The sequence below is a fragment of the Centruroides sculpturatus genome, unplaced genomic scaffold (genome assembly GCF_000671375.1).
Source record: "Centruroides sculpturatus isolate CEXI.00-Female unplaced genomic scaffold, Cexi_2.0 scaffold348, whole genome shotgun sequence".
Classification (NCBI taxonomy): domain Eukaryota; kingdom Metazoa; phylum Arthropoda; class Arachnida; order Scorpiones; family Buthidae; genus Centruroides; species Centruroides sculpturatus.
This window is the reverse complement of record NW_019384859.1, coordinates 180203-191381: the sequence shown is the minus strand read 5'-3', so window position 1 is coordinate 191381 and position 11179 is coordinate 180203. Positions and strand designations below refer to the sequence as shown.

The 11179-nt window shown below is 30.5% G+C and overlaps 1 long non-coding RNA gene across 1 annotated transcript in view; it reads left to right on the top strand.

Moving 5' to 3' along the window:
• LOC111630640 overlaps positions 1–5035 on the top strand; it is a 5555-nt gene extending 520 nt beyond the window's left edge. The window contains exon 3 of the long non-coding RNA XR_002757556.1: positions 4849–5035. This is a non-coding gene — a long non-coding RNA (uncharacterized LOC111630640). The remainder of the gene's footprint in view (positions 1–4848) is intronic.
• Positions 5036–11179: the final 6144 nt, after the last annotated feature.

Below are 11179 nucleotides of genomic sequence, written 5' to 3'. Positions count from 1 at the left end.
AAAAAAAAAAGTATTCATTAATTCTTATGTTAATTTTATTTTTATTTTAATATTAATTAACACCTAGATATGAATTTTGATGTATACTTGTTCTAATGTTTACAATTCCTACAATTTGAAAACATTTAAATTCCAACATTTAGCATTCTAATTATAATGACCTGATGCAGATCCTAAAGGGATTGAAAACGTTTGTTGTAACATATTTAAATTAAATTATTTTTGCTGGTATATTTTAAAGCTTTTAGTGAAGTCATTTCAAGTTTTTGGAAAAATCACCCTAAAGTTCTGAATTTACTCTGTCTTAGATGATTAATTAATGATGTTAGAGGTTGATAGATCAGTTTACTAAAAGTCATGAGTAGGGTTTCTTATTTCTCAGGAAATTTGCCTCCAGTGGGATTACGGGAAAAATAATTTTTTTTTCTTAGGATCCCGGGAAATTCCGGGATGGGATAGTAAAATAGAATTTCATATGAATAAAAAAAGTATCATATAGGAATATCATAAATTTGAATAATTTAATTTATTTTCTAGTAAGTAATTAAAAGTGTAGGGCCAATCCTACCCATACCGATGATTTAGGCTCAATTAATTTATGTTTTCCTACATTATAAGATGAAAGTAAAATAAAGCATTTCATTGGGAGTTTTAAAGAACATAATAGTGATTACGAAAAAAAATACTATTTTATTTCTAAAGATGAAATAAAAAATATACTTATTCCATAAATTTAATGAGAAAAAAGATAATTATTTTGAATTGAACAAANGATCCCGGGAAATTCCGGGATGAGATAGTAAAATAGAATTTTATATGAATAAAAAAGATCATACAGGAATATCATAAATTTGAATAATTTAATTTATTTTCTAGTAAGTAACTAAAAGTGTAGGGCCAATCTCACCCATACGGACACGTTAGGCTCAATTAATTTATGTTCTCCTACATTATAAGATGAAAGTAAAATAAAGCGTTTCATTGGGATTTTTTAATGATTACGAGAAAAATGCTATTTTACTTCTAAAGATGAAATAAAAAATAAATTAAAGTGCGATGAGTGATATTTACTTTCAGCAAGTGCTCCGCTGTTCAATGATGCGCAAACACAATACATAGATATTACATGAACTAACAAGTAGAGACTTGTATTAAAATAAATTGTTGTAAAATACGAGTAATTGACTAATAGAGAAATTTCAAATAATCACACTTACAGTTACAAATGATGGGATATATATGGGAATGTAAGCTTTAACAAATTCCTTAACTTATAAATGTGAATTCGAAACTAAAGTGCGATGAGTGATATTTACTTTCAGCGAGTGTTCTGATGTTTAATAATGCGCAAACATAATACATAGATATTACATGAACTAACAAGTAGAGACTTGTAAAATATAGGTAATGCAGCATGAAACCTCAAAATTTCTCTCTTAGGTGAGTCTTCAAGATGCAACTTTTCATATAATAAATGATAGAAAGATAACATGACATGATAAATTATTATTGAAATGTGAGATTTTCCGGGATTTTTCTCGTAGGGAATAAACAACGGGAATCCTGGGAAAGAAACCCTAGTCATGAGTCTAAATTATATCTGTCCTATGTAGAAGTTCAACAATTTTCAACAAAAAGATTGAAGACCACGGGACAAAACAATGTACATGCTAGCATAGTCTTCAATTCTTATTACTTATTAAAAATACTTAAGGTAGTTTTACAAAAGTATATTAAATCCAAACATTTGCAGATTCTACACCTGTTTTAAGAAAGATAATGAAAATGGAGAAAGAAATACATTTTATTAAATTGCACTTGGAACATTTTTTATTAAGTCATAAACAGAATAAATATGTAAAGTTTATGACTTAATAAAAAATTTAATTTATAATTAATTTATTAATTAAGTATTAATTTATAATTATTAAATTTATCAAGAGATGGCACCTAACACCTAACTTTAATGCCAAATTGTCTATTAAATTATTAGTATTATAGCCATTTCTAGCCCAATAATATTCGGCTTTGGTTGATGGATAAATATGTAAAGAATAATTTCTTCAAAACTTTGAAGAAATTATTCTTTACATTGAATTGAATTGAATTTGTTTGACATTAAATTAAATTTACATCAAAGGGGAAACAAAATCAACTCTATTGGAAATAGTATAAATCCCTTAACATTAATAAATGTAAACAAATCTTGAAAATTTGATTTGCCATGCAACATATTTAAATACCCATTACACATTATTTCCACAACTGCAATATACAGGTATACCTCGCCTTACATCAGTAATTGGTTCCAGGAGATGCGACTTAAGTCGGAAAATGACGTAAGTCGAATTTACTTATCTTTGAATTTACTTGTGACTAGGATAAACCACAAATAACCGTACCCAGTTCTGTATTTTATTTATAAATGCATTTTTAATAATATGTGGTTAATAAGAATCTATTTTAAGCTTACAAACAAATAAATTTTAGTTTTTAATATAGTACAGAAAAAAGTAATCTAAATTTATGAATTCCTGTACTGTACGTACAGTACATACTGTAAATGTACATGTTTACAATTTGACGATGTTTAAAGTACATTGCAGACTCTATTTGTGAATGTGGTTTGCTCTAAGACATTATAAAATAAGATGATTTTGTAAGGTTAAATAACAAATACAGTTATTAAAATTATCTTGCGACAGTAGAAAATAAACTAATTTATATTAAATTTACCAATATCGAGTGATGCTGACAACGATACCAAACAGTAGATATTGGAACTACCATGGAAAACACCAATATTGAGCACTTAAAGACTACTAAATAAGACGACAACACAGAAACACAGATGTTTTCATGTTTCATTCTCTAGGATTTATATTAACATTTACTGTTAATATACATATTTTAATATGATTTTATGTGCTTTAACGCTTTTCTAGTGATATTACAACTCCAATATTTGTGGCGGATGGACGTAAAGTCGAATAAAATGACTTAAACTTGATTTTTATTTTTTCCATATATTTTTTGACAAACGACGTATAATCGAGAACGACATAACTCGAGGTATACCTGTATATGAAAACATTACAGTAGAGCGTCGATTATCCGAAAGTCAATCATCCGAAATGTCAATTATCCGAAAGAATTCCAGTCGGCAAGTTTAAATTTTTGCTAGTGCTGTGGCGCTGCAATCTTTGGCTATGTCTTGGACTACTCAAATATTTTACGTTTTTGATACTAAATTAACTTCTGAAGTATAATTTTTTATTGTNTGTAGGGCAGTCAAAACAAGCCGGCAATGCAAAAAGCTGTTATTTCCCACTGTGATTTCATACAGCATGCAGCACTTTACGAATACTGAACTAGCAGATATCCATCTGATGTATGAAGCTGCAAATGGAAATGGGAGAGCTGCGCAAAGGTTGGGGCTTATTAATAAAGGGCTTGTTACATTTGTTTTTCTCTCTTTCCTTTTACCTTTCCACTTTCTTTACTCTCCAGGACTTTCATGTGGCATTTCTGGACAAGCATTGTACTGCAAATCCTTTTATATTCGTCCCCTCTAACCCCCTTTAAATTTTGGCCAGACATTTTCCGATCACCCTGTATATAGTTGTACACAGTATTTAATATACTTTATTTATCCTTATTTTCACAAAATTAGTCACACAAAAATGCTTAATGTCATTGCTCATAACTATTGACTATAGATGGCCATTCAATTAAGCAAAGTCATCCAATTAACAAACGAAATTTATCACCAGCAGAGTAAGCAAAGAACTTAGTAATTGGAAACACCTATAGATTAATTAATACTATTTTAAAAAGTCACTAAAAATTGATGTAATTTTAATATTAAAATATGAATTACAAAGATTGGCAATATTTATTTCTACAAACTAATATCAAACTTTTCTTTATTTTATCTTCATATCTAATAATAATAAAGGCAACTCATAATACAAAAATCCAATAGAAAAATAAATATCAGTTACAGAGGCCTTAGAAAGTAAAATTCAAAAAGAATAAAAGTTTTTTAAAATAATTTCGACGGACGATTACTATTAATAATATAAGATATTTCCACACGGCTGATTTTATATGCTCAGGTTGTTATTAAGGAAAACATCAAACTAAAAATATTTTCAATAATTAATATTATTGTTATTCAAAATATTTTATTACATTTAAACCATGTTTGGTAACAAAATTAAAAAAACATAAAAAATAAACCTTGTTAAAGTTTTAATCAAATATAAAAATTTATTAATTATCCAAAATTCTGAATATTTAATTTAATAAATTTATAGGATTTATAGAAAGAAAAGCATATTAAAGCAGCAAAAGTGTTATAAGCTGTCATTACAGCTTTAAGTAAATATTACATATCACATATTGACGTGTAACATTTACCATCTTGTTTGTAGGGTAGAAGTTACCTTTAGATAATTTGTATATAGGTGAGTCTATGTGCAAGGGAGCTAAAAGTAACCTCTGCCTATTACATCATCGAAACTCAAGATATTTGTTTCTATTATAACCGGATTTTATTTAAAATTGTTTAAATAATGAAATTCTTGTGTTAAAGTTTTATTCCCACTAAAAAAGTATTCTAAAATTTGCACGTAATTAACAAATTTCCAGATATTTCAAGGATTTTGAAAGCTCTAACTAGCGACTAACCTTCCTGAGTTCTGTTCCCGAAACGCCATTTTGTTTCTCTTACGAATATTCATGAACGAACGAAATGAAAATAAAATGTAAATACGTGATTTTAAAAGTAATTATTTATGTGAAATATTTGAATTATTAATTTCTAATTTTAATAATGTTTTACAGTTTTACAGACTTAGAAGATGAGACACTTAAAACATATGAAAGTCCTATAGTTTTTGAGCCTCCTTCTTTAGATTTTCATTCACAGTAAGTTGTATTACACTTATATCTTAAAACTTATAAATCATCTTTCCTGGAGATTTTAAAGTGGAACTTGTAACATTTAATCGCATGAATCGTGTTTTGTAATTTCATAATTACCATTGTTGCTGATTAATCATATAATAATGATGAAAATTAACTTTATAATATAAGTTTTAGTTATTAAAACAACAGAAATATAAAAGATATTAATATTAGATAATCATAAAATGATATTTATTTAAGATATCAAAATTACATGCTTAATGCTTTATGGATTAGGGATAAGCCTTTGCCGACTAGTCTTTTGGTTATTTTCAAAAAATCGTAAAAGTGCATCCAATAATATTTGTCTTGCTATTTTGGGATTTGTTTCTTTGTACTTTTGTTAACATGAAACAATTAACAGAATACGATTAAAAAGAAACAAAATGTTTTGAAAAATTAGAATAACATGTTCTTTTTTTAAATAAAATAAAAGTCTGATATAGTATTATGGTGTTTACATTGACAGTGCTAAAATTGGTTTCATTTTCTTCACTTTTAATTAGAACTATGTACAGTACCAGTATAACCCATAATTTTCCAACCTCCTGGAATATGACATAGCACAGCAGTTATAAACAACAAAATTGAAAAGAAATACATTAGGAATAAAATTTATTTTTAAGATAAATTAAGTACAAACATTAAACAAATTACAGTGACCTCAGTTATATGACTAAAGAGACCAATGATAAAGTTGTATAAGTGAGAGAGTTGAACAAAAAAGAGATTGACCAACTTGAATGAAATATGTTAAAAATATAACAGTAATTCTTTGATGAGTACTCTTGGAAATATATGTGATACCTGTGATGGACTTTACAGAGTAAGCACTTATATATACATTCTTCAAGTTTGTCTCACTGTAGTATGCTCATATATTTACAGACAAATATAAATTGTTAACTAATAACATCTACTGACAGATCTATAAAACTTTTCCTTGTGGTTTTTGTATGTTTTGTGCAATTTAGCAGAAAATTTTCTAGCCTAAAGACAAACATGGCATCTAATAGTCTATATATATAAAAATGAATGTATGTGTGTCTGTCCTTCATGCATTACCACACCGTTTATCCGATTGCCATGAAACTTTGGAAAGTTTTTTAATACCCTCCCGTGAAGTACATTTATCTTACGATAGATGGCGCGCGTTTACACGAGCGTTCGAGCACTGTGTTGGATCCATTTCAAATTGTGAAGACCATTTTCCCCTTTCAAAAAATATCTCTATATATGCATTTGTTATTTACGATATTTGTAATAATTTTTGTTTAATCACTTTATTTCAACTTTTTTTTGCTAATTATGTATTCGCTCGAACTTCGTTAAAACCTTAACTGTACCCCGAACAACAACCGAAGTTGTAGGAAGAAATTCGCGTATTTTACCGATCTAGGTATCCCCCCTTTTCCAAATTTTAATATCGACTCAAAATAATTTAAAAAGACAAATTACAATAAAACGGTTTATTATCCAACTATCAGAAATTTCACAACGTGCCAAGGAAGAGACGAAGGAGCAATTAAATAATTAAAATTATAAAGGATTAAAAAATATATATATAAAATTGGGAAATATCGCGCTTCTGACAATCGCTGCAAGTGTATGGGCTAAATTTGGAGAAACAGTGCTTCTGGCATGGAGAACTGTATGTGGCCGGCTCACGTGTCAGAAATCCTTCTGATTTATTCGTGTATGCACCAGACAGAAAAACAAAAAATATTGTGTATCCACAAGCACTCCAATAAATAGAATTGAAACGACACTTTGAAATGTTTTTCCGATGAAAATCAATAATAATAATAAGTTTCAACAAAAATGATAAAATGTAAATTGAATTTTATCATAACGAGTTTGCTTGAATTTCCTTTCTTCTGAGATCGCAGCAATGCGCGACGGGTAAGCTAGTTAATAAATACAATAGAGCATCGTTTATCTGAAAGCTGATCAACTGAAACGTTGGTTAACCGAAAGCGTTCCGGTCTGACTGTGTCGTGCTGAATCAAACATTTTTGATACTAAATTAACATCCAAAATATAATTTTTTTGTTTTTATATTTTTCAATATATTTATTTTGTTTGTACAAAATAAAGAAATAATTTTTAACAATATGATAGCCATGATTATTATTTTAAAAATTTATGTTTGGCTTAACATCAACAAAAATTCAACGCAAAGCGACACGCAATGGAGAAAAATTTCAACATGGGATAAGTTAATATATTTTTTCGTACATTTTCGGTTATTCAAACAACCCCAATCCCCAACTCATTTGGATAAATGACACTCTACTGTATTACATTTTTTAAAAACTCACTCTGAGAGGAGAGAGAGCCACTGGTAATCACATTCATCAAAGGGTTAAATTTTATCTGATGCATGTCTCCAAACAAATTTGTCTCCATGGTCACCAGTTACAATATGAATTATTAGTAGTGCCGGTCATCTGTCTAACACCTTTCAGGAAAAAATTTTTTAATTGAAATGACATGACTTCTAGTTTGCACTGGAAGTTTGTGTATAGTTAATAGGGCCTCCTACACCTAAGGTTTCCATACCTGGTTACATCTTTCATCTAACTAACTCCGTTCTTGAGATTAAAGAAAGATGGACAGATGGACAATAGTGGGAATTTATCGATCTACAATTTTTTTCAAATTGCAGCCAATAATAATAAAATAAATAATAAAATGATAATTATTATGTAATACTTGTAGAACTTGCCCTCTTCCATGGATTCAATAATGTCTCCATTTCCAAGTGCAAAATCTTCTTTCTTTAGGATTCCTTTTTCTATGTGAAGTGTTTTGCATTTGTCTAAGCCAAACTCTATTTGTATGTCCTTGGTGTATGAATGTGTGATTTGTAGGAGTTGATGAAGTTGTGCTGCATAGTGTTTAGGAAGAATGCAATGAGTGATGGAAGTATTTTGTACCTGTGTAGAATATGTAGCAGCCAACTGTGTGGAACACCGTCAAATGCTTTTCTGTAGTCTATATATGCTGTGTGTATGTTTCTGTGTTGTTTGTGTGCTTGCTGTAGAATGACTGAATCTATGAGTGCATTTTGTGTGCTATGAGTGCAACTGTTCTTTGCATCTCCTGTGATTTCTGCGGAAACCTTTTTGTTGTTCTGTAAGAATGTTGTGTTTTTCAATATTTTTATATATTATGTTTATATATTATGTTAGAAGATGTCAATAATTTGTAGAATGTTGGAAGACATGTAATTGGTCTGTATTGCGTGGTGTCTGTGGTGGTATTGTTTTTAGGTTTTATGTAGATGATGCCCTAAGTAAGAAATTTTGGCATATCTTGTGGGTTGATGATGATGTGTGTCAAATGTTTGGCTAGTTCCTGGTGCAGAATGTAAATTTTTTGTACCAGAAATTGTGAATGTTGTCTACACCAGGTGTCTTCCAGTTGTGTGTTCTGTTAACAGCATAGTGGATGTCGTGTATGTTTATTTCAGCACAGGGCATAGTTGGTATGTTGTGCAAGTTTCTGTTCTCCTCCTTGATCTAGCCTGCATCAGCATTGTGTGTAACATCACTGGACCAAAGAGAAGACCAATAAGTTGTGAGTTCTTCTGTTGGTGTGCCACTGTTCTTTGTAACAGTGTTTGTTTTGGTACTAATTTTTTTGTAAAAGTTTTTTTTTATTGTTTGTAAATAACTTATTTTGTTGTTTTCGTAGTGTACATGTCTTGTATCGTTTGAGTCTTTGTGCTTTGGCTGAAAGTTTCTGTTTTACTGTAACAATGTATTCTGTAATGAGTGTGTTTTGATTTTCTTGAAAATGTTTGAGTTGTTTCTTTAATTTGGGTATTATGTTGTTTTTAGTGTGTTGTGTTAATGTGTTATGACATTAGACAGCAATTAGGCTGGCCTGCCTAATTGTTGTCTAATGTCATTTATTTGGTTTTCTATTCTTTTCTACTATGAAGGCTTGTGATAGAATTTTGTTATGTCTGCAATTGTATTTTCAATTCATGGTGTGTCACTTCTGACTGCCCTAGCATAAACTAATGTATGAATGTTTGAGAGTGTAGAAATTAAATGGATGTAATGTGGTAGTAAGTGAGTGTTTACATAATTTAGTGTTTTTCCTACTTCCTTTGACGTGTTGATTTTTGGTATTCGTGGTCTTTGTGTGGGATCTGTACCAGTATATTTAGTGAATGTTTCCTGAAATATAAGTGAGAGCGTATTAACTAATTTTATTCTATATTATCAGTGATGGATGAGGAAGTGTCTGTAGTATCATTAGTTGTAGTTGTTGTATGTGTGCTATGATAATAGCACACACAGAACAATCCAGCAACAAGTATTGATAAATGGTTGTTGCTGGATTATCCTGACAGGTTACGTGATCTTCATTAATGTTAAATGTTTCTGTCTGTTGATGTATTTGATCAGCAACCTGTAGTTTGATAAGTTCAAGTGTTGTTTGTGGGATAAGGTTGTTGTTTATAATTGTTCTTTTTTGATCAACAACCCTTTGTTCACTGACAGTGAAGGGAGGATATTGTTGTGTGAATCTATGGTGTCTGTGCTCTGTCATGTTTGTTTTGAGTTTTGTGATGGTGTAGTAAGTATGGATGATAAACTCATTTATTTCTATTGTCCATTTTATTCGTTGGCATGGTTTTCCAGCCTTTGTGGTCTGTGGGTGCATTGCCACAGAAACATCAAGGCTAGGTTGATTCCTCACATCTGTTGAGGGCATTGCAGTAGCCATGCTTGGGCCAGTGCTGCTTTCGCCACTGGTAACCAAGGGAGACTGTTGCCTATTTTTCGAATGTGAGCCTCTGCCTAACCTACAAACACAGACCTTGTTAATATAGGTGAGATCCAAGCTGCTGTCATACTTAGATCTGGTTACTTCCATGATAAATATCTCCACAGAATGTGGGTGTGGTCACTCTTAGCTTCATTTCTCCCCATAGACCCTACTTGCATGGGTGTCTCTACCAAGAGCTTGTGCTCCAGCCTGCATTGCTCTATGGATCAGTAAAATTACTGGGCTCTCCCACCATGACCAGGTGACCACAGGAGAGCTGTTATTATTATTATTATTATTATTTTTACTTGTTTATTATAATCTCAGTATTAAAGTGAGTACATAAACAATAATACAGTGATACTCCGAACTTACGCGATAGGTGGGATCGAGCGATAATCGCGTAAATCGAATTTGCGTAAGTCGGGGTGTAATTTCGCAATTTGTGTAAAACCCAAGTCGGATGTATGTAAGCTAATAAATGTTCTCGTTAATCTTATCTCGTCTTTTGATTCGTTGACGGTTAGAAGAAATCACCACATAGAGTCTCTCAAGTCTCTGTAGATATAACAAACACAGAAATAAATAACACAAAATAAATTGTGGCTATGTGTCGATTCCATGCGACACGTCTGAACATGTAAGCCAAACAATAGTGTGGGGGGGATTGAGTAATCGAGAGTTGCTTGGCGCTCAAACAAAAGATGAATCGACAAGATTTGAAAATCGCATAAGTCGGGGTAGCGTAAGTCGAGGTATTACTGTACATATAGAAAACTTTTTTGTGAAATTGAACTTATCATACACACTTAATTTTAATTACACAAGTGTAGCTACATAAGTAAACAGATACTAACAGACTAACTAATTTGTCAATTTTTTAACACACACATTTGGAAAACTTACTTTATTATATAACAGACACCCCTTTGTCCAAATTATTCTATTAATTGTAGTTTTATTGTACTTTGGTTTTCCTAACAGTTTATTTTTGAATTTTGAACATTACAAAGCTTTTTATGTAATTTAAATCTTAATTCAAACCAAATAACCAGAGCAAAAAATGTTTCTTTAGTGCTAATATTTTTGACGCCCCTTCTGGGCATTCTTCAGGCATTTCGAATCTCTTAGTAGCATATGATGTTTGAATAAATTGGAATGTGTGTGCTTTTGGAATACGAAATTGAATGCCTTCTAAAAAAGTTCAAAATTTTAGACCAGCTTGCAACAGATTTAAGTAAATGCCTGAAGAAGAGCCAGAAGGGGCGTCAAAAACGTTAGCACTAAAGAAACATTTTTTGCTCTGGTTATTTGGTTTGAATTAAGAAGATTTAAACTTTTTATGTAATTCTTTGTGTATATAAAAACAATTGAACAACTTGAAAGAAAATTCCTTAATTTATGATATTAATGTAATTATCTC